At 35.5% G+C, this 24,931-nt stretch overlaps 1 pseudogene; it reads right to left on the bottom strand.

Moving 5' to 3' along the window:
• Positions 1 to 16,225: 16,225 nt before the first annotated feature.
• On the bottom strand, positions 16,226 to 17,160 carry LOC124225211 (olfactory receptor 502-like; annotated as a pseudogene).
• Positions 17,161 to 24,931: the final 7,771 nt, after the last annotated feature.

The raw sequence follows: 24,931 nt of genomic DNA, 5'->3' as shown, positions 1-24,931 counted from the left end.
CAGTGAGTGGCCAGATTGAACCTCATCTCCAAGTTTTTCGACTTTATGTTCTCAACTTAATCCAAAGTATTTGGTGGCCTCTAAGCTAAAGCATTCAGAACATTAAACAAAGGAAGTGTTTCTACAAGATATTTACTAACATGAAGTCCCTGAAGCATCTTAAAGCTATTGAATTTATTAACATTATGTCTGAGTGCCAAGTTTAGATAGTGTTGAGAGACCATAAGAGTTTCTGGTTTTATGGGGGAAAAAATGAGGAATCCTGGTATCCTGAATTATGCTTATTTATACACACTAAATAGACTATAGAAATTTAGGCTTATTCAGCTAGGTTACTTGATAGCTGATGCTAGTTTACATCTGCCCTGTTTCCCAAGTATGGCTGTGAGTACAGACAAAACCACAGAGAATAAAGTGTTCTCAAATGGTAAATGAAAATCAATACATCAGATTAACTCACAAAAGCCTAAATCTTACCTCTTGAAATAAGAATTCATTCCTCTTACTGCAATAAATTCAGTCATTGTCATTATATAGCAGCCAGCCTATCTTATTATCTTTTGCCTTTGAGGATAAATCTCTGAAGATTCTAGAGATTCAATTGTGAATTCAAAATCACCCGGGATCATTACACATTCTCAAGTGAATATTGAGCAGTTCACTTCACACAAACATAACTAATCTTTAAGAGCTCTGTCAATTCTCAAGTGATCAGTTTTTTTCTTTTTATGTAAGTGTTGGTGTACTTTCACTTGGTGATTATTGGGAGTACAGTATAATATAATATCTCATAGCTAAATATTGGTCCTAAGTTTACTTTGATATTTCAGGTTAAGGAATACTAAATTTCAAATATAAAAGAGTAACCTTAACTTCATTCTTCCTACATGTGTTCATTTTATAAGTGTTTTATATGATATATGTAGGGCACTCCATTAGGTGCCTTGGGGAATGAGATGTAATGCCATGGAAAGTTGAGTTTTAAATAACACAACTGCTTAAGACGTGTATATATATATTTAACAAAAAGTATAAAATAAATATCTTTAAAGTTGTACAGATAGAGAACTATGAAGTCAAAAGAGGTTCAGATGACTTTGTGATCAGCCTTAGTCTACATGCCTCAAGAGGATGATGACTGATTAGTGGCTTATTTGACTAGATAGATGATGATGGAAGCAGTTATCTTCAGCCTGAAGACAATGTAATTCTCTTGCTAATTCTAACTATAGAAAGTCCTACCTCACTCTCCTGATGCACTCCTGGATGGACTTTTCACTAATAACGTGCTTTGCTAAAGAAAACATGTGTTCCTACTATTTTTCTTTTTTATTTGATTTGAACATAATTAATCCAAGAAGAAAACCAGTGGTTTTTCCAGTCTGAGAGGATTACATATATTTTGTTGAATTTATTATAGCAAAGGCAGAACCAAATATCAATGGGTTAAATATCAAGAAATACAATAAATTTTAATTCAGTATTCTATTGTAAATATAATATAAAAATTAATTATTTCTCATTTCTCACAACTAACAATCAATGGAATGTGGTGGTATCAAGTCTGAAAGATATATAGCATTAAACAAGTAGAGTTAAAGTGGAATCTCACATCCAAGTTTATTACAAATAAGCTACTCAATTTTATTCCAGGAAAGTAAAGAATAAGTATAAGCCTTACCCTCTGAAAAACCACAATTTTAGTTTCTTTAGTTCTTTAGTTAGATCATATATCTTTTTCCTAACATTGTATTCATATCTATAAAACAAGATGTAACGGCTAGCTCACTTCATTGTCATCTCAGTCTATTTTACTTAAAAATTCAGTTTATTAATCTTTCAAGTTTCCAGCTGTTAATTTAAGTCCTCTGGTTGTAATTTAATTTTAATCAAGCCTGAATTAAATAAGTTGGAGCTTTAAATTGGTTTTTCTATAGCTTATATCATTCTTTATTGATCCAGAATTTTTATATATTCATCTATATGGAGGTGTCATTCTGCATACCTCCAACATTCACATTAATACACACACAAGCATGCACACATACACACTCATATGTCTTTCACTACTGTCATTCTTTCAGTATAATTATATTTTGATTTTCTATTTTGGTAAACTTAGAAATTTTATGCAATATACATCTTACATCTAGTTATTCTAATTATTGAAAATATCTTACGACCACCTATTTTATGAGGATAACAAAATCTGCACACCTATGATAATTCTTCAAAAACTGACCTATATATTAAATGAAATCCCAGTGAAAATATGGTAGGAATTTTGTAGAATTGATATATAAAATCTAAAATTTATGTAGCTATCAATACTGGCTGGAAAAAGAAAAACAATTTTAGGGGCCGGCCCAGTGGCACAGTGACTAAGTTCACATGCTCCACTTTGGTGGCCCGGGGTCCAAAGGTTCAGATCCCAGGTATGGACCTACACAGCACTGATTAAGGCATGCTGTGGTGGCATCCCACATACAAAATAGAGGTAGATTAGAACAAATGTTAGCTCAGTGACAATCTCTCTCAAGCAAAAAGAGGAAGATTGGCAACAGATGCCAGCTCAGGGCCAGTCTTCCTCAACAACAACAAGAACAGAATGAAGGACAATTTTGGAAAGGAAGAACAAAGTTGAAGTATTTGCAATACGTGATTTCAAGACTTGTCATAAACCTGCAGTAATCAAGACAGCATAGTGCTGGTGAAAGGAAAGACATACAGTTCAAAGGACCAGAAAAGACAGTCCAAAAATAGACACAAATAATACTATAAGATCAATTGAACTTAGACAAATGTTAAAGACAATTCAATGAGGAATGAATGTTTTCAACAAATGTTACTGGAACAACTGCATAGCCACGTGGAAAAAAATAATACCAATTTTACTTACACTATATATGAAAATTAAGTCAAAATGTATCACAACATAAATACAAAAGATAAAACAATGAAATTTCTAGAGGTGAATATAGGAGAAAATTGTTGCATTTTAGGATGGGCAAAGATTTTCTCAAACATTACAGGACAACTACAAACCATAATAGTAAAAAAAATAGATATATTGATTGTTGTGAACTGAATGTTAAGGTCCTCCCTAAAATTTGTATGTTGAACTCCTAATCCCTAACGTGACAGTATTTGATTATGGGACTTTAGGAGATAATTAGGGTTAAATGAGGTCATAAGGGTGGAGACTCTGGCCTGACAGGATTAGTGACCTTGTAGGAAGACACACCAGAGAGCTTGCTCTCTGTCTCTGGATGCATGCATGAGGAAAAGTCATATCTCCCAGCAATTATACACCATATCTCCCAGAAATTACACTCCTAAGTATTTACCTAAGACAAATGGAAATATGTATCCACATAGAAATGACTCCTATGTTGCCAGAGGTGGGGGATGGGTGAAATGGGTGAGGGTGGTCAAAAGGTATAAGCTTCCACTATAACATGAATAAGTCCTGGGGATGTAATGTACAGCAGGGTGACTACAGTTAATCAAACTGTATTATACATTTGAAAGTTGTTAAGAGAGTAGATCGTAAAAGTTCTCATCACAAGAGAAAAAAAGACAAATGACTCTTATGTTCATAGCAGCTTCATTCACAATAGCCCAACACTGGAAACAACCCCAAAGACCACCAATTGGTGAGTGGACAAAAAACTGGTATATTTATATAATGAAATACTACTCAGAAATAGAAGGGAAAAAACAGCTGGTACATACATTATGAAGGAATCTCAAAATAATTATGCTGAGAAAAAGAAGTCAGATGAAAATGTGTGCATACACTGTATCATTCTTATTTTATAAAATTACAAAAAGCAAACTAATCTATATAGTCAAAATGCAAATCAGTAGTTGCCAGGGGTCAGGGAGAGTGAGAAGAAGGATTGCAAAGGTGCAGAAGGAATCATTGGGAAGGCATAAGATTCATTGCTTGATTGTGGTTGTGGTTTCATAATTGTATACAATAGACAAATCTGATCAAATTGTATACCTTAAATAGATGTGTTTATTTTACTTCATAAAACAAAAGCCCTGCATAGTGTTGTCAGCAGCACAGCAGAGTAAGAAGCACAGACTCTCCTTAACCCCCACAAACACACCAATTTGGTAACAATTCGCAGACAAATTACCTTTGTTAGGAATCAGAAACTAATTGAAAGCCTCCTGCAACCTCAGAAAATGAAAACCCAGACTCATCAGAAGCTGCTGGGAGATTCGGGACGACCTGTCATCAGAGATGCTGCCCCTGGCACAGCATCATAATAGCGAGAAGGGACCCCCTAGCTCCCAGCTTCACTTAGGGAAGAGAAGGGGTTATTTCAGGCATCCAGCATCCCAACTTTGCTGAGGGGGCTCCAAGAGTACTGGTTTCTGTTTTGCCAGTCTTGGTGCTCTGATAGGTCAGTTGCAGTCTAGCCACCCAGTGTGAAATAAGTCAGTGGCTTGGGTTGGTAGACACCATTGATCCTTTTCCCTGCACAGTACAGAGCAGAAAGGACAAAATATCCCAGCTTGCAGCTTCCCACTGGAGAAGGAAAGCATTGATTTGTGAGCCTGATGCCCCAAGTTCTCTGAGGCTGTCCAAAGGACTAGCATCTGTCTTCCAAGTCTTGAAGCTCTGACAGATTCAGTACAGCCTAGCCATCCAGGCAAGAATGAAGGCTTAAGCTTGGGTTGATAGACACTCTCCCCACCTCCCCCAGCACAGAGAAGCACAAAAACCCCACAGCTGTCTGCTTCTCCCTGGGGAGATAGAGTTGGTAGAAGATCCTGGAATATCTGGCCAGGTTGATTGCTGGTGTAGGAAGGTCAAGAAATTTTGAGGCTATTGTCCACATGGTTATAGTGAATGTGAACTGGTGTGTCAATGTGGTTTTGAATTTAATTTCTCTGATGTCTAATGATATCAAGGACCTTTTCATACACTTATTGGTCATCTGTATAACTAATTTAGAAAAAGGCTGTTTGAGTCTTTTGCCAATTTTTTAATTGGGTTATTTGTATTGAATTGTAAATGCTTTTTATAATTCTAGGTACAGTCCCCTAATCAGTTATATGATATACAAATATTTCCTCCAGTCCTGTGCATTATTTCCTCACTTTCTTGATAGTTTCCTTTAACACACATTTTAATTTTAATATGTCTAATTTATCGCTTTTTCTTTTGTTGCTCTTACTTTTGATGTTGTAACTAAGGATCTAGTACTAAATCCGAGATGATGAAGGCTTACCCCTATGCTTTCTTCTAACAGCTTTATAGTATTAGCTCTTACATTTAGGTCTTTGATCCATTTGAATTCATTTTTGCATATAGTATGAAGTAAGGGTCCAAACTTACTCTTTTGCATGTGGATATCCAATTGACCCATCACCATTTATTGAGAGGACTATTCTTTACCCATTGAATGTTCTTCTCATCTTTGTTGAAAATCTGTTGACTATAAACAAATGGGTTTATTCTCAACTTTCAATTATATTCCATTGTTCTATCTCTACATCTTTATGCCAGTACAGGCTGTCTTGATTACTGTTGCTTCGCAGTAAGTATTGAAATGGGGAAGTTTGACTCCTTCTACGCCATTCTTGTTTTTCAATATTGTTTTGGCTAAAAGAGGTGAAAGATGTGTACACCGAAAACTACAAAACATTGTTGAAAGAAATCAAAGAAGACACAAAGAAATGCAAAGATATTCTGTGCTCTTGGATGGGAAGAATTAACATCATTAAAATGTCCATACTTCCTAAAGCAATCTATAGATTCAACGCAATCCCTATCAAAGTTCCAACAACATTTTTTTTACAGAAAAAGAACAAAGAATCCTAAAATTTATGTGGAACAACAAAAGACCCCGAATAGCCAAAGGATTCCTGAGAAAAAAGAACAAAGCTGGAGGTATCACACTCCCTGATTTCAAATTATACTACAAAGCCATAGTAACCAAAACAGCATGGTACTGGCACAAAAACAGACACACAGATCAATGGAACAGAATTGAGAGCTCAGAAGTAAACCCACATGTTTATGGACAGCTAATATTTGACAAGGAGCCAAGAGCATATGATGGAGAAAGGAGAGTCTTTTCAATAAATGGTGTTGGGAAAACTGGACAGCCACATACAAAAGAATGAAAGCAGACCATGCCCTTACACCATGCACAAAAATCAACTCAAAATGGATTAAAGACTTGAATGTAAGACCCGAAACCATGAGGCTTCTAGAAGAAAACATAGGCAGTACGCTCTTTGACATCGGTCTGAGCAGCATATTTTCAAGTTCTATGTCTGACCAGGCAAGGGAAACAAAAGAAAAAAATGAACAAATGGGACTACATCAAACTAAAAAGCTTCTGCACGGTAAAGGAAACCATCAACAAAACAAAAAGACAACCTAACAATTGGGAGAAGATATTTGCAAACCATATATCAGGTAAGGGGTTAATATCCAAAAAATACAAAGAACTAATACAACTCAACAACAAAAAAAACCAACAATCCAATTAGAAAATGGGCAGGGGCTGGCCCCGTGGCCGAGTGGTTAAGTTCGTGCACTCGGCTACAGGCGGCCCAGGGTTTTGTTGGTTCGAATACTGGGTACAGACATGGCACCGCTCATTGAACCACGCTGAGGCGGCATCCCAACTGCCACAACTAGAAGGACCCACAACTAACAATATACAACTATGTACTCAGGGGCTTAGGGAAAAAAAAGGAAAAAGTAAAATCTTTAAAAAAAAAAAAAAAAAGAAAATGGGCAAAAGATCTGAACAGAGATTTCTCCAAAGAAGATATACGGATGGTCAACAGGCATATGAAAAGATGCTCAACATCATTAGCTATCAGGGAAATGCAAATCAAAACTACAATGAGGTATCACCTCACTGTGGTCAGAATGGCTATAATTAACAAAACAGGAAACAACAAATGTTGGAGAGGATGTGGAGGGAAGGGAACTCTTGTTCACTCCTGGTGGGAGTGCAAACTGGTGCAGCCACTATGGAAAGCAGTATGGAGTATCCTCAGAAAATTAACAATAGACCTACCATATGATCCAGCTATTCCACTGCTGGGTATTTATCCAAAGAACTTTAAAACACAAAGGCATAAAGATACTTGCACACCTATGTTCATTGCAGCATTATACACAATAGCTAAGACATGGAAGCAACCTAGGTGCCCATCAAGGGACGAATGGATAAAGATGATGTGGTATTTATACACGATGGACTACTACTCAGCCGTAAGAATGATGAAATCTGGCCATTTGTGATAACATGGATGGACCTTGAGGGTATTATGCTGAGTGAAATAAGTCAGAGGGAGAGTCAGATACCATATTATCTCAGTCATAAGTAGAAGATAAAAACAATGACAAAAAAACACATAGCACTGGAGATTGGATTGATGGTTACCATAGGGGAAGGGGGGGAGGGCAAAAGGGGTGATTACGATCACATGTGAAGGGATAGACTATAATTAGTGTTTGGGTGGTGAACATGATGTAACGTACACAGAATTCAAAATATGATGTACATCCGAAAATAATAAAGAAAAAATAAATAAATAAAATAAAATAATGGAGACTATATAAAAACAATTAATAAAATAGCAATAGTAAGTCTTTACATATCAAGAGTTACTTTAAACAAAAATGGATTAAACTCTCAAATCAAAAGATATAGAGTAGCTGAATGGAATAAAAAGGAATATTGAGCAATATGTAGCTTACAAGAGACACACTTTAGATTTAAGGACAATTACAGGCTAAAAGTGAAAGGATGGAAAAAGATATTCCTTGAAATATTAGCCAAAGGAGGGAAGGGGTGGCAATACTTAACAAACAAAATAGACTTTAAGTCAAAAATTGTCACAAGAGACAAAAAAAGATACTTTTTAATGATAAAAGGATCAATCCATTAGGAAGATATAAAATTATAAATGTATATGCATCCAACATCAGAGTACCTAAATACATAAAGCAAACATTGACAAAACAGAAGGGAAAAATAAACATTACTACAATAATAGTAGGAGACTTGAATAGTCCACTTCCAATAATGGATAGAACATCTGAAAGAAAATCAACAGGGTAGTGGCAGACTTGAAAAACGCTATAGACCAAATGGACCTAATACACATATATAGAACATTCCACCCAATAGAAGAATATACATTCTTCTCAAGTGAACAGAGATAATTCTCTGGGATGGAATATATGTTGGTCACAAAGCAAATCTTAACAAACTTAAGCAGACTTAAATCATACCAAGCATCTTTTCTGATTACGATGGAATAAAAATAAAAAGAGAAAAAAACTGGAGAATCCACAAATATATGGAAATGAAACAACACAGTTGAAAACTAATGGGTCAAAATGAAATTAAAAAGAAAGTGGAATATATCTTGAAACGATTGAAAATGAAATCACAACATACCAAAACTTATGGGGTACAGCAAAAGCAGTAGTAAGAAGACAGTTTATGGTGATAAATACCTTCATTAAGACAAAGAAGGATCTCCAGTAAGCAACATAACTTTATACCTCAAGGAACTAGAAAAAGAAGAACAAACTAAGCCCAAATTTAGCAGAAGGAAAAAAAGTAACAAAGACTACAGAAAAAAATAAATAAAACAGAAAAATTCACTGAACCTAAGAGTTCTGTTATTTAAAAAATAGATAAAATTGACAAACATTTAGTTAGATTAACCAAGAAAAAGGGGAAATAAGACTCAAATAAATAAAATTAGAAGTGAAAGAAGAGACGTTACTACTGATTTCACAGAAATAAAAGGAATTGTGAGACTACTATGAACAACTGTAAGCCAACAAATGAGAAAACTTGAAAGAAATGCATCAATTCCTAAAAACATAAAACCTACCTAGTCTCAATCATAAAGAAATAGAAAATCTGAATAGACTAAAATTAAGTAAGGAGATTGAAGCAGTAATCAAAACTCTCCCTACAAAGAAAAGCTCAGGACCAGATGGCTTCACTCATGTATTCTATCAAACATTTAGAGAAAAATTAACTTCAATCCTTCTCAAAAATCTCCCAAAAAAATTGAAGAGGGACTACTTCCAAACTAATTTTATGAGGCCAGTAGTATCGTGATAGAAAGCCAGACAAAACACATCATAAAAGAAAACTACAGGCCAATATTCCTGATGTACACTGTACATAGATTCAAAAACCCTCACAAATTCTAGTAAATATAACTCAACCTCATTTTTTTTTTCCTTGATGAGGAAGATTGACCTTGAGATAGCATCCATGCCAATTTTCCTCTATTTTTTAGTAAGTGGGCTGCCAGCACAGCATGGCCACTAACAGAGCAGTGTAGGTTCAGGCTCTGAGCCAAATGTGGACCACGTGCTGAGCTTACCCAGTAGGTCACCAGGGCTGGCCTACTTAATGGCACATTTGAAAAAAAAAGGATCATATACTATGGTCAAGTGGGATTTCTCTCTGGGATACAAGGATGGTTCAACATATGGAAATCAATTAATGTGATACCCCACATTAATAGAATGAAGGATAAAATCATATGATCACCTCAATATATGCAGTAAAAGTATTTGAAAATTTCAACATCTCTTCATGCTAAAAACTCAACAACTAGGTATAGAAGGAATTTACCTCAATACAATAAAGGCCATGTATGATAAGCCCACAGCTGACACCATACCCAATGTTGAAAAACTGAAACCTCTTCTTATAAGGTTAGGACAAGGCAAGAATGTCCACTCTTGCCATGTCTATTAAACATAGAATTCCTAGCCAGAGCAATTAGGCAAGAAAAATAAGTCATCCAAATAGAAAGGAAGAGGCAAAATTATCTCTACTTGCAGATGACATGATCTTATGTAGAAAACCATAAGAGTAAAAAAATTGTTAGAATTAATGAACAAATTCAGTAAAGTCCCAGGATACAAAATTAACATGAAAATATCAGTTGCTCTTATAAACATTAACAATGAACTATCTGAAAAGGAAATTAGGAAAATAAACCCGTTTACAACAGGAAGAAAGAGAATAAAATACTTAGGAATAAACTTAACCAAGAAAGTGAAAGATTTGTACTCGGAAAGCTAGAAACATTGATGAAAGAAATTAAAGACACAAATAAATAAATACCCCCAGTTGTTCCTGGATTAAAAGAATATTGTTAAGATGTCCATACTACTCAAAGCCATATACCAATTCAATACAATCACTATCAAAATTCCTATAGCATTTTTTGCAGAAAAAAGAAAAATCAATTCTAAAATTTGTTTGGAAACACAAAAGATCTGAATAGCCAAGGAAATCTTCAGAAATAAGTACAAAGCTAGAAACATCAAGCTTTCTGTCTTCAAATTGATAAGGCTAAAGAAATTAAAACACTATCATATCAGCATATAGATATAGAGACCAATGGAATAGGACAGAATCCAAATAAATTCACACATATACTGTCAAATGATCTTTGAGAAGAGTGCCATGACTACAAAATGGGAAAAGATTAGTCATTTCAACAAATAGTGCTGGAAAATGGCTATATGCATACAAAACAATGAAGCTGGACCATTATAACATACACAAAAACCAAATCAAAATATATTAAAGACTCAAATATAAGACCTGAAACTGTAAAACTTCTACAAGAAAAAATAGAGGAAGCTTCATGACTTCAGTTTTGGCAATGATTTCTTGGATATAACACCAAAAACATGGTCCAAATAAAGAGACTACATCAAACTAGAAAGCCTCTGCAAAGCAAATCAACAGAGTGAAAAGGCAAACTACTGAATGGTAGAAAACATTTGCAAACCATATATGTGATAAGGGGTTAATTTCCAAAATATGTGAGGAAATCCTACAACTCAATACCAAAAACCCTAATATCCAATTAAAAAAATGGGCTTAAGACTTGAATAGATATTTCTCCAATGAAAATCTTTGACAACCTACCAGTCGAAAAAGATAAAAAAATCAAAATTCTACAGAGTGTCTTCATATCACTTTTCTGCCCACACCTCATACGAAATTGGATGTTTAATGAGCAATCAAAATAGAAATATGGTTTGCCAAACTGATCTGAGGAATTTGAGTTGATTTTATCCAGGTCTCTACCTCAAAACAAATCACATAGTAAGCCTACCTGCTAGAGATAATGTCTTGGAGGATCTGCTAAAAACTCAGAAGTGATTAGACTATAATGACTGGAATATGTCATTCTGGAATAAGACAGCACCTTCAAAATCATTTTTACTCCAAGCTAGTTCATAATATTATATTAGGTGCCTGGAAGAGAACTTCAGTGAGAAATTCTTAAGAACTTAAAAATTATTCATATTTATTAAAAAATAATGATAGTATGTATCTCAAGCTCCAATTATTACCATGGATAGGAATGAAGCAAAAGTTACAACATGTAAAATTCGTTTATTTGGTCTAGTCATTGCTAAAATTATCACCTTTGGAGCCACTTCATGGTGGTGCACTAATGAAGAGAGCATTGCATTGAAAGAGAAGTCAAAGTTCTTTTGGAAAATTTCACTGATCTGCCTAAAGTTTTTAAAATAATATGTTCTTTCTTTTTTTTTTTTTTTGGTGAGGAAGATTGGCCCTGAGCTAACATCTGTTGCCAATCTTCCTCTTCTTTTTCTCCCCAAAGCCCCAGTACATAGTTGTATATCCTAGTTGTAAGTCATTCTAGTGCTTCTATGTGGATGCCTCCACAGCGTGGCTTGATGAGCAGTGTGTATGTTCATGCCCAGGATCCGAACTGGTGAATCCCAGGCAGATGAAGCAGAGCATGCAAACTTAACTACTTGGCCAAAGGGACAGCCCCCAATATGTTCATTTTGAATGATTTAAACAATTAGATTATTTCATTCTTCAATCAATGGTTTATTAAGCACTCCTGAGGACCAGAGTACCATTAGGTCATCAAATATATTTGAAAAATGTGGCATCACAAATCCAGTGAGTCAGAACAAGGCAATTTTCTATTTTTTTTCAATAGTATCAAGAAATTTAATGATAGCTTGTTGAAGCATTTATTCGATGGCTGCTTTAAAACTTTTGTCAGATAATTTCAATGTCCTATTCATCCTGGTGTTGGTATATACTGTCTTTTCTCATTGAAGTTGTGATTTTTCTGATCCTTGATATGACAAGTCATTTTTGATTGTACCATAGATATTTAGGATATTATATGATGAAACTCTGGATCATATTCAATCTTTCTTTAGAAGGAAGTTCCCCTGTTGAGGTGTCCCTGCAACCACCAGGTGAATGTTCAGGTTCCTGATGAGAACTATCGACACAAGTCTGGCAAAAATGGAGTGCTGACTCACACTGCTTCATTGTAGATGACTGAGATTAAAGTTCAGTTCCCCCCTCTCCCCTGTTGTCTCTTTCTCTGTGATAGTGTGACACTGACAGTTTGCCTCCTCTCCTCCAAGTAATCTCAGCTCCTTGTTGGGCCCCAATGCCACTAGGGAAGGAGGGAACAGAGAGCTGGTTCACTCTGTTTTGTTGTTGCAGGGTGGAGGTGGCTGCTGAGCTGCCCACTGGTCAACTTACAGAACGTTGAGAGGGTGGAATGCTAGTTGGGGGAACAGAGTGCCAACTAGCCCCACCTCATACTCCCTCAAGTTTCATTGCTGCCAGATGACAGTGGAGGCTCACTTCCTCACTGGACCCCACTGACACTACCCTGGCTAGAGAATCAGAGGGTGGGTGGGGTGAAGATTAGCTCCCTGCTTGGCCCCACTGAAATCTGGTTGGGGAGGAGTATGGTTTTTCCATTGGTGTTTGTGTGGAGCAGGGCAGGTACTGCCAAAAGATTTTCTGTTCTGTTAAGGCAACCCTTCTCCCAGTTCCTTGGTTCAGAGGAATAGGCTTTTCTTAGAGCTCTTTTTGTCTGTGTCTCTTTGGTGGTTCTGGGTTGGAGGCTTGTGCAGCACCCTATTCGGGATATATGGAAGCAATAAGGAAACCCAGGGATTCACAGGTAGTGGTTCCTCCAGTCTTGAAGTCCCTAGGAGTCTGCTTTCTTCTTCCTCCTTTCAGAATCTTCTTATACTTGTTTATTGTGTGACATCCAGGGATGTTTTTACTAATAAGAGGGAAGGCCTCGAGGAATGGAGCTACTTCATCTCCAATAGAACCAGAAGCCTATGGCTTTAATATTTGAAGATATTTATCCACCTTCTTAACTGTCTTGTGTCAGAGAGTTAGTTTAATACAAATAAACCTGACATATCCAGATGTAGAAGTCTTAATATTTACCTAGAACAGAAAGGGTTGGCCAGAACGGAATGTGTCAAAGACAAATGAAAGTCTTCTAGTGGTGGGATATTCTCAAAGAGCTCCCCACTCCACCCCTCCACAGAGAGTATATGCTCTAAAGGATATCAAAGTATGAAGAAGATATTTGTGACCTTGAGATTTTGCTTAACTTTTATATAAGTGCCTCAGTTACATACTCTGTAAAATACAGATGAAAAAACTTTATAGGGTTATTCTTAGGATTAATTGGGTCAATATTTGTAAATTACTGTGAACAGTACCTGGAGTATAGTTAGCAACCTCACATTACAGCTCCTATTGCTAATATTCTTACTACTGCTGCTACTACTATTAGTAAGTTTCCTGATCTTCTAATTCTCCAACCAAGCAAACATATAGGGAGAAATTATCGAGCAGAGGATGATTACAAAACTTTTACTGAACTAGGCTCGGATTCTAGCTGCCTATCTGAGTGAAAGAGTGTTGAAGCAGTGGCATATTGTGCTGAGCATGGATTTGTGAAAAAACATGTCACAAATGTAGCAGGATCTGACACAAACATTCAATCGCTTGAATCAGGCTGACATTCAGCAGATTCAAGTAGAGTCAGCGGTTCATGCCAGAGCAAAAGCTTCATTCAGCCATCCATTCATTTATTAACTTTTCATTCATTCATTTCAAATATGCATTTATGCTTACTATGTTCCAGAAACTGTGTGAAAATTAGATATGTAGGGAAAGAGGAAAGACATCGTAGTGTCTGTATGAAGCTTCCAGCATTGTGGAGAAAACAAATACTGATTCTGTAAGTACCAGTGCACTGAGTATTCCAAAGAAAATATGCAGGGTTCTATGGTGGGGGGTGGTAACTGGTGTCCTTAATTTGGTCTCAAGCTTAAAGAAGGTTTCCGAGAGGATGAGAAACAACATTTAGGTTGGTACCTACGGCATAAGAAGTGTAATCCAGGTAAGGAGAAAAATGCATTCAGGTGAAGTACTGCATCTGAAAGGATCCTGAGGCAGCAAAGAATATGGGTGTGTTTAAGGATTTATAAACAGACCAATGATTGATTCCTAGAGTTTGGATGTTTGGGAACCAGGGAAAAAGTGGAGAGAAAGAGAAATAAAACAACAGCTGTATTCAAGACTTTGTAAGCTGCTTTGAAGAATTTTTGCCTTTATTCTAAGATTTTGAAGAATTTTTGCCTTTATTCTAAGATTTTTGAGGTATACGAACAAAGGAATTAATATATTGAGATTTATGACCATGGTTGGCGTGTGGAGAATGAATTGGAAGAGAGTAAGAGATGAAAGAGGTAAGTTGGTTCAAGTTCTATTGGTCAGGATTCTCTAGAGAATAAGAACCAATACGATAAATATTTTTATTTTTTTTTGAAGGAACTTGCTCGCACAATAGTGGATGCTGGCGATTTCAAAATCCACAGGGCAGTCCAGCAGATTAGAAATTCCAGTAAAAGTTTATGTTGCAAACTTGAGACCTAAGACAGCCAATAAATAGAATGCCTCCTTATTAGAGGAGCTCAGTTTTTTTCTCCTAAGGCTGTCAACTGATGCAGGAGGGCCACCCACATTATGGAAGGTAATCTGCTTTACTCAAAGTCTACTTATTTCAATGTTGATCACATCTTAAAAATACCTTCACAGCAAGATATAAACTGGTATTTGACCAAACAACTGGTCACAAACGTAGCCAAGTTCACACATAAAATTGCCTATCACAAGAGCACTATCATAAAAAACATGTATGAGTTGATAGTTTGAAATAGTAGTATTGACAATGAACATGAATAGAAGTAGGAGATACGTACTGGACTCAGAATGTACAAGACTTTGAGATTGAATGTAAGCAGGGGAAGGGGGCAAAAGAAATAAATAACCCTCAGGTTTCCGAATCAAAAAATTGATTGAATGATGGTGCCTCTTACTGGGCTAAAAAACATTGGAGGGGAGCAAATTGAGAGTGGAAGGAGATAATTACTTTAGTTTTAGATGTTTGTGATTGATATTATATAGACAAAAATATTTTTGTCTAAAAAAAACTAGAGGACAGGGAATTGGAAATAAATGTGATTGTCCTCAGGATACAGAGCTTATTTAACCTTTATGGGTGAAGCAATCCAGTTCTCTCAATCTTCCTTAACAGGATGTGAGTCTGACCATCAACAAGTCACTCCAAGAGTTTGTTCCCCCCAGCCCCTGAGGGGTTCAGGAACCCTGCTCATTCTCCCAGCAGGTGACTTGACAGAAGCATTCACAGGTTGGTGAACCCTGCTCATTCTCCCAGCAGGTGACTTGACAGAAGCATTCACAGGTTGGTCAGGCCATCACATCCTGCTCTTTCATGAGGTCCCCTTTACCTAGACTGATGCTCGAGACCAGGAATGCAAGTCAGAATTTATAGGTCCAAAAATTCCATCACCGGCAGATAACCTTACTTACTACAGCAAGAAGAATGTTTCCAGTAATTTTACTCTGGTTCTACTCGGTCATTTCCCCTCAGAATGTACTCAGTCATAACTGTAATTATCATGTTCATTTCAGGATAAGCTGCAGTTAAAAATGGACACAGTCTGAAAGACTTGGAGGTACAATAATAGTACCTTATGGCAGAGAACAATATTTGAAAAGATATGAATAAAATTTTAGAAGGATTTTAAGCAGATTAAGTAATTATTCATGTTAATAAAACTTTGCTTTTAATAAATTTATTTTCCTTTTATTAAAGGTTATGAACTCTGGCCCTCTGATTTACAATTTGATACTTATAAACCACCCCCTACTTTTACTAAAAAGTTCTGCACTGGCTGTTAACATACGGACTGAAATATTTATACCATAAATATTTAATTACCTTTATTATTACATTTATGGTATATTACTATATCAAATCCTACCAAAAATTGGGTTCATTAAGAAAATATTTTTCTAGCAAGCTCTCTCTTCAGAGCCCCCTTAATCTCATTGTTACTAAGGCTGTAGATAAGGGGGTTCAACATGGGGATCACCACCATATAGAATACAGATACCACCTTGTTCTGGTCAGTTGAGTAGCAGGACTTGGGTGTTGCATAAATGAATGTGGTGGTCCCATAGTAGAGAGTGACCACTGTGAGGTGAGAGGTGCAGGTGGAGAAGGCCTTGTGGCGCCCTTCGGTGGAGCGCATCTTCAGGATGGTGATGAGGATGTAGATGTAGGAGACGGATATGACAAGCACTGTGACCACAATGATGGAGCCAGAAGTAAATGAGGGGACAACTGCGGGAATACTGATATCTGAACAGGAGAGTTCAACTAAAGGAGCAAAATCACAGAAAAAATGATTGACTTGATTCGGTCCACAGAAGAATAAAGTAAAGTAGGATATAGTAATGGTGGAAGCATTGAGAGAACCACATACATAAGCTACTATGAGCCACTGAACACAAATTTGTGTGGACATTTTGGTGGAATAAAGCAATGGGCTGCAGATTGCCATAAAGCGATCATATGCCATGGCAGCCAGAAGGAAGCACTCAACTGTTCCAAAGAAAGCGGCTGAACCAAGCTGGATGCCACATCCAAAATAGGAGACGGTATTTCTCTCCACCAGGAAGTTTACAAGCATATTGGGTGTGATAAGCCCATGTCAGCAAAAGCCAAGTGGCTCAGAAAAAAATACATAGGATGATGGAGCTGAGAAGAGATTCTGATAAGAATGATTGTGCTGAGATTGCCAGATATGGTCACCAGGTACATACACAGGATGATCATGAAGAGGATGACTCGAAGGATCGGATCGTCAATTAAGCCCAATAAAATGAACCCTGTCGCTGCAGTGTGGTTCCCATCGCCCAAGGCATCCATGACACAACACAGCTTCTACCTAAAACAAACCTGTGATGAAAGATTACATTATAGAAGTTGTAAATTTCACAGTTTCGTTTTCATTGACACATGTGAGGTTATTAAAACAAAATTTTCAAGCTAAGTTTGGACTTTTTTTTTTACTTCAGAGTCTAGGGTTTATATGTTTATGTGTAATGAATCTTCTATATTTTATTTATTTTAAAAGTTGTTTTTATCAGAACCACTTTTAAATCTACTTTAAATAATGTATATTGTTCCCTTTATATTATATATCTATAAAATGTACTTACATTGGCTTTAAAGCTAAAGACTAAATAACATAAGCATTATGAGAATAACAAAAAGAATGGTATGTATAAAAATGATGAAATTGTATAAATATACGAGTATGCAATGAAAATTCCTGTAACAACCAGCAGTTATTGAATGTTTACAAAATCATATGGACACAAGATGAAGACTTTTATCTTTTGAGTTCTATTTTAATTTCCATGCAATAATATTAAGTACTTTAATTTTACATATACGTGAATAAACTGACTTTGACAATGTTAAGTAATTTATCTAAATTTATGCAGCAAGTTGTGGAATCAAGATGTGAAGCTCAGGCAGTTTGAATCCAGTCCATTCCTTTAGTAACTGTGCTATAAATGAAATTAAATAAGATGAAGTCAAGTCTCTTAGAAATGAGTGGATAAGTGACACTTTCTACTTTCTGATAGCTATGTATAATAAAGGTGCCTAGTAAACCACAAGTTTACAATTTCTATCAGTAAAACACGACGATTTTTTAAAAGGAGAAACACAATTTTCCTAATTGGACAAACAAGAAATAAAAAGGAATAGAAATAGAAAGGAATTTCAAATTAGGGTTCTAAATGAAATCACCTATTGTAAATTTATTATAAATTTTTAATATTTACAATTAAAATACTGTTCTGTAAAGTAGTTTGAAATATCAATCTAATTACTATGCAAAACATTAAGTGTTTAATATATAGCACACAACTGAAGCACAGTTATTAAAAAAAAATCAAAACATTTCCAAATGTAACAATCTAACAATGTAGTGGTTTTCTAATTGGAGTATTATAGAACAAAATAATATTAGTTTCAACATACTATACAGCTGAATAAGGTTCCAGCATAAAAATTTAAGAAGTTTACCCTGGTTCACCCAGTAAGTGGCCAGGTTGAACCTCATATACAAGTTTTCTGACTTTGTGTTGTCCACTTTGTAACAAAGTATCTGGTTGCCTGTAACCTAAAGCACTCAGAACAAGAAACAAAGGAAGTATTTCCATAAGACATTTACTAATAGTAAGTCCCCAAAACATCTCCAAGTTAGCGAATTATTAACATTATGGCTGAGTGCCACATTTAGATAGTGTTAAAAGATCCTATGAACTTCTGGTTTTCTGGGTGGAAAAAGGAGGAATCTTACTATCTTCAATTATGCTTGTTTATACACACTAACTAGACTGTAGAAACTTAGGCTAATTCAGCTAGGGTTACTTGCTAGCTGATGCTGGTTTACATCTGCCTTGTTTCTCAACTCTGGCTGCACAAGTACAAATACAACTTTAGAGGATAAATCCTTCTCAAATGGTAAAAGAAAAGCAATACATCAGATTAACTCACAAAAGCCGAAATCTTACCTCTTGAAATAATGATTTATTCATCTTACACCAGTAAATTCAAAAGTCCTTGTTATATAGCAGTCATGCTATCTTATTATTATTTGCCTTTGAGGATAAATCTCTGAAGATTCTAGAGATTCAAATGTGAATTCAAAATCACCAGGAATCATTATCACACTCTCAAGTGGATATCAAGCAGTTCACTTCACGCAAACATAACTAATCTTGAAGGGTTCTGTCAATTCTGTAGAGATCAATAACTTTTCCTTTTATATAGATATTGATACACTTTCATTTGATAGTTATTGGGAGTATAGTATAACACAATATCTCATAGCTAAATTGGTTCTAAGTTTACTTCGAAATTTCTGGTTAAGGAATATTAAACTTCAAATATAAAAGAGTAACCTTAGCTTCATTCATAGGACATTTGTTCATTTCATAAGTGTTTTATATGATATATGTAAAGTACTACATTAGGTACCTTAAGGAATGGTGTGGAATGCCATGTAAAGTTGAATTTTAAATAACACAATATTTAAGACACGTATATATGTTTTTCCTAGCAAAAAGTATAAAATGAATGGACATCTTAAAAGTTGTATAGATAGAAAACTGTGAAGTAAAAAGGGTTTGGATGACATCCAGATCAGACTTAGTCTACCTGCCTCAAAGGGATGATTACTGGCTAGTGGTTTATTTGTCTAGATGGATAACGATAGAAACAGCTATCTTCAACCTGAAGACAATGTACTTCTCTTGTATATCCTAACTATAGAAAGACCTCTCTCACCATCTGGATGCTCCCTCTTATGGGCTTTGCACTAATAATACCAACCAACTTCCTTTCAGACCTTACTCTTTGCCAAGCACTGTGCTTAACACTTTACTTACATTTTCTCATTTAATCCTAACAGCAACTTGGTGAACTAAGCATTCTTATTATCCTAATTTTACAGAGAGACAATTGAGGCTTACTTTAAGATACTTGTCCAAATATGCTCATCTGGTTAAGTTAAGTCAAGGTTTAAAATTCAGATCAGAGTGAATGCTGGAATGTGTACTCCTCACTACTGCTGCTGTCTGGTCAACTTCAAGAGTTAAGTGATAAATGATGAATACTGGTTTTCAACTAGTCCCTGATTTATAGTTTTTTCTCCCCTCCTCCAACACTCTGCCTAATTCTCTAAAACTGACTAGGCCTACAGTCTGGCCCTGAGCCCAGGCCAGTACTCAGGCTCCTAATTTCATCTCATATGCTCACCAATAACCAACTCCTGCTGATCTTACCTCCTAATTCCTATCAAATGAGTCCACTTCTCTCCATATCAACACTACAATAGCTGTCCTATTTGATTTTCCTATATGCATTTTTGGCCTTGAACACAACAGCCAGATTGAGTTATTTACTAAAAGAATGTAATATTATTCATTTTTAGCAGTATCAAATAATTACATGCACTTACTTAAAATGGCTCATAAGAGAAAAAAATGGTCGATTGCCTCATCCCTTACAAATCCAAAGTCCAGCTCCTCATAAAAAACATTTTTGACTCTTTATTTCAGGATTGAGATATCTCAGTATCTGTAAATAATATACTTTACTAAAGAAAAATTGGAATTTATCTCTGTGTTCCTGTTATTTTTCCTACATATTTAATTTGAACATAATTGATACAAGGAGAAAACCATTGGTCTTTCCAAATCCAATTGGATCTCTACAGATTTTATTTGGGAGTCTGTTAGAACAAGGTCAAAACAGAAAATCAATGGGTTAAATATCAAAAAAAGAATAAATTTAATTCAATATTCTATTGTAAAGATAAACTAAAAATTAATCATCTCACAACTAAGCAGCAACAGAGTACAGTGGTATCATGGTGAAATTTATATAATTACAAACAAGTAGAGTTAAAATGGAATCTCACATGCAAGTTTATTACAAATAAGCAATTAAACTTTATTCTAGCAAAATAGTGAATAAACATGAATATTACCTCCTTAAAAAACATATTTTTAGTTTCTTTGAATAACGATCACATATACATTTTCCAACATTTTATTCATATTTATATAACAAGACATAATGGCTAGCTCAGTTCATTGTAATCTCAAAGTCTATTACTTAATAATTCAGTTTTTTAATCTTCCAAGTTTCCAGCTATTACTATCAGTCTTCTAGTTATAACTTTAATTTTAATCAAGGATGAATTAAATAACTTGGAGTTTAAAATGTGTATTTCTACAGCTTATACCACTCTTTATTGATCCAGAATTTTCAGATATTCATCAATTGACATTCTGCAGACCTCCACCATTCACATTAATACACACACACACGTTCACTCATATATCTTCGATTCCTTCAGTGTTGTAGCTATAATGCAGCCACAAAAGTTAAATTTTAAAATATTCCATTAATCCAAAAGAAGGCAAGAAGGGAAAGAGAGGAACAAAACACAACCTGACAAGGGCATCTATGGAAAACATTCAACTAACATCCTTAATGGTAAAATATTAAATACTTTTACCCCTTAGATTGGGAAACCGGAAGGCCCACTCACACCACATCTATTCAACATTTTACTGAAGGTACTAGGCATTGCAATAAGCAAAAGTTATAAAATCAAGAACGATCAGACAGAAAGAGGTAAAACTGTCTCTATTTGCAGATAGCACACCTGTTTACATAGAAGATTTTGAGAGATTTCTAAAACATACACTAAAACTAAATGGCAAGGTTGCAAGATATATTTCTAAAATATAAGAAATGAATTATAGTTTTGATATTTGTAGTAAATGATTGAAAATGTCAAAAGAAAAATCCACTTACAGCAGGTCAAAAAATACAACGTGCTTAGGAATAAATTCACGAAAACTCACACAAGATCTCTTCACTAACCATTAAAGAACCCTGATGAGAGAAAATGAAGATCTAAATAAATGGAGAGAGCTATACCATGTTTATGGGTAAGAAAACATTATTAAAATGTCAATTCTTCAAACATTGACTTATATAATAAGTGAAATTCCCATGGTAAGAAAACATTATTAAAATGTCAATTCTTCAAACATTGACTTATATAATAAATGAAATTCCCATCAAAATTTTTTTAGTAACTTTTTTAGAGATTGATGAACTAAACCTAAAATTTATATGGATATGAATATTGGCTGGAATAGTTGGAGTATTCGCAATACATGACTTCAAGACATCATGAACCTGCAGTACTCAAGTCGGTGTTGGATTGATGAAAGGATAGGCATACAGTTCAAAGGAGCAGAAAAGACAGTCCAACATAGACACAAACATATATGGTCAATTGAGTTTAGACAAATGTTAAAGGCAATTCAACAAGGAAAGGAAGTGTTTTCGACAAATGTTACTGGAACAACTGGATATCTACATGGAAAAAAAATAACACCAACCCTTACTCACACCATATATGCAAATTACCTCAAAATGTATCATAGCTATAAACGCAAAGGATAAAACAAAACTTATAGAGGTAAATATAGGTGAAAATTGTTTCATTTTGGCAAAGATTTCTTAGGCTTTACATAACAAACACTAACCAGAAAGTAAAAAAGTAAACAAATGATAGATTGGTTTTTAAGAACTTAATGTTAGTTTCTCCCCAAAATTCGTATGTTGAACTCCTCATCCCCAATGTGACAGTATTTGGATATGGGGTTGGGGAGGTAATTATAATTAAATGAGTTCTTGAGAGTGGGGTCCTGGTCTAATGGGATTAGTGTCCTCATAAGAAGAGCCACCAGAAAGCTTGCTCTCTCTCTCTCTGTCTCTGTCTCTGTCTCTCTCTGTCTCTCTCTCTCTCGGTGCACACACTGAGGAAAGCTCATGTGAGCACACAATGATATTGCAGCTGCCTACAAGCCAGGAATGAGGCCTCACCAAAAACCAACCATCAAATGACACCAAATAAATATGGGATAGAAATAACATTTGTAGTGCATATATCTGACACAGGACTTGTATTCAGAAAAGATGTTGGCAAATTACAGATTGTGGGCTGACTGCATGTTTGTGTAAAGTTCTACTAGAACACACTGTGCCCTTCTGTTTACACATCATCTAGGTCTGCTTTCACACTTCAATAACAGAGATGAGTAGTTGTGACTGAAGATCATATGGCCTGTAAGCCTATAATATTTACTCTCTGGCCTTCAAGAAAATTTTGCCAACTCTTGAGCTAGAACACATAAAGAACCCATAAAAATAAGAAGTAAAACAGTCAATTTGACAATAGATGAAAGACTTGAACAGGCACTTACAGGAGATACACTAATAGCCAACAAGCAATGAGAAAATGCTTAGATACATTAATTACCAGGAAAATGAAAATTAAAACCATGGCTACATATCACTACATACTAATTAAGTGGCCAAATTTAAAGTCTAACAATACCAAATGTTGTCAAGGTTTTGAAGCATTTGGAACTCTCATCATAACAAGTGGGAATGGAAAACAATACAACCACTTGGAAAATGGTTTGAAAATTCTCAAAATCTTATACACATCTTTCTTAGAAATCCCACTACAAAGTAGTTACCCAACACAAATGGAAATATATATCCACAAAGAAAGGATGTGGATGTTCATAGCATCTTCATTCACAATAGCCCCAAACTGGAAACAACCCCAAAGCCTACCAATTAGTGAGTGCATAAAAAAAGTGGTATATCCGTATAATGAAATACTGCTCAGCATAAACATAAACTGCTGATACACACATTATGAACATATCTCAAAATAATTATGCTCAGAGAAAGAAGTCACATGAAATAGTGTACATACCATATCATTCTCAATTTGTAGAATTCCAGACAAAACTCACTAATCTATGTTGTTCAAAACCAAATCAGTAGTTGCCCGGGACCAGGGTCAGTGAGACGAATGGATTACAAAGGGGCATAAGAAATCATTGGGAGGTATTGAAATGCTCTTTTGCTTGATTGAGGCTGTGGTTTTATGACTTGTGTACAACAGACAAATTTGTTGAAACTGTACACTCTATGTGTGTGTGTGTTTATTATACTTCAAAAAATGTTTTAAAAAAAAAAACCACAAACACTGCATAGAGGTGTCAGCAACATGGTAGCATAGGAAGCCCTGGACCATCCTTACCACCACAAATACATCAATTCAGCAACAATTCACAAACAAATTATCTTGCTTATTAGAAACTACTTGAAAGATTCCTGCACCCTGTGGGAATGCGAAACCAGACTCACTGAAGCTGGTAAGTAAACTCAAGACCCCATCTCACCAGAGATTCTGTCCCCAGCAAAGTGTCATACTATCAGGAAGAGATCTATCTTCCCAGGTAAGGGAGGGAGTTGTTTCATGCATCCAGGGCCTCGACTTTTCCAAGAGAGCTCGTTAGAGAACTGGCTTATATCTTGCCAGTCTTGGAGCTCTAATAAGTCGGGGTGACGTCAGGCACAGTCTAGTCATCTAGTGTGGAGAATGGAGGAAGTGGCTTGGGCTAGTAGATATCACTGATCCTTCCCCTTGCTCAGTACATAGGTAGCAGACAAAAACCACAACTGCCTGCTTTCCTGAGGAGGGAAAGAGTTGGGAGGGAGCCCCAGAATCTCTGTCCAGGCTGATTAGTGGTGTAGGGAGGTCAAGGAATTTTGAGGTTATGTTGTCCACATGGTTATAGTGGGGGTGAAGTGGTATATGACTGTGGTGTTGAATTTCATTTCTCTAACGTCTAATAACATTCAGCATATTATCATGTACTCATTGGTCATTTGTATATCTAATTTCGGTAAAAGTCTATTTGAGTCCTTTGCCCATTTTTTAATTGGGTTATTTGTATTGAATTGTAAGTACTCTCTTCATAATTCTAGAAACAAGAACCTAATCAGATATATGATGTGCAAATATCTTCTCCTATTCTGTATGTTATTTCTTCACTTTTTTGATAGTTTCAATTGAAGCACAGAAGTTTAATGAAGTCTAATTCATCAATTTTTTCTTTCATTGCTCATACTTTTAATGTCATAACTAAGGATCCACTACTAAATCCAAGGTCAAGAATACTACTTTCTAAGAGTATTATAGTATATTAGCTCTTAAGATGGGTTTTTGATCCAT

Source organism: Equus quagga, chromosome 14 (assembly GCF_021613505.1).
Source record: "Equus quagga isolate Etosha38 chromosome 14, UCLA_HA_Equagga_1.0, whole genome shotgun sequence".
Taxonomy (NCBI): Eukaryota; Metazoa; Chordata; class Mammalia; order Perissodactyla; family Equidae; genus Equus; species Equus quagga.
Note: the sequence above shows the minus strand (reverse complement) of the source record. Positions and strands in the feature narration are given on the sequence as shown.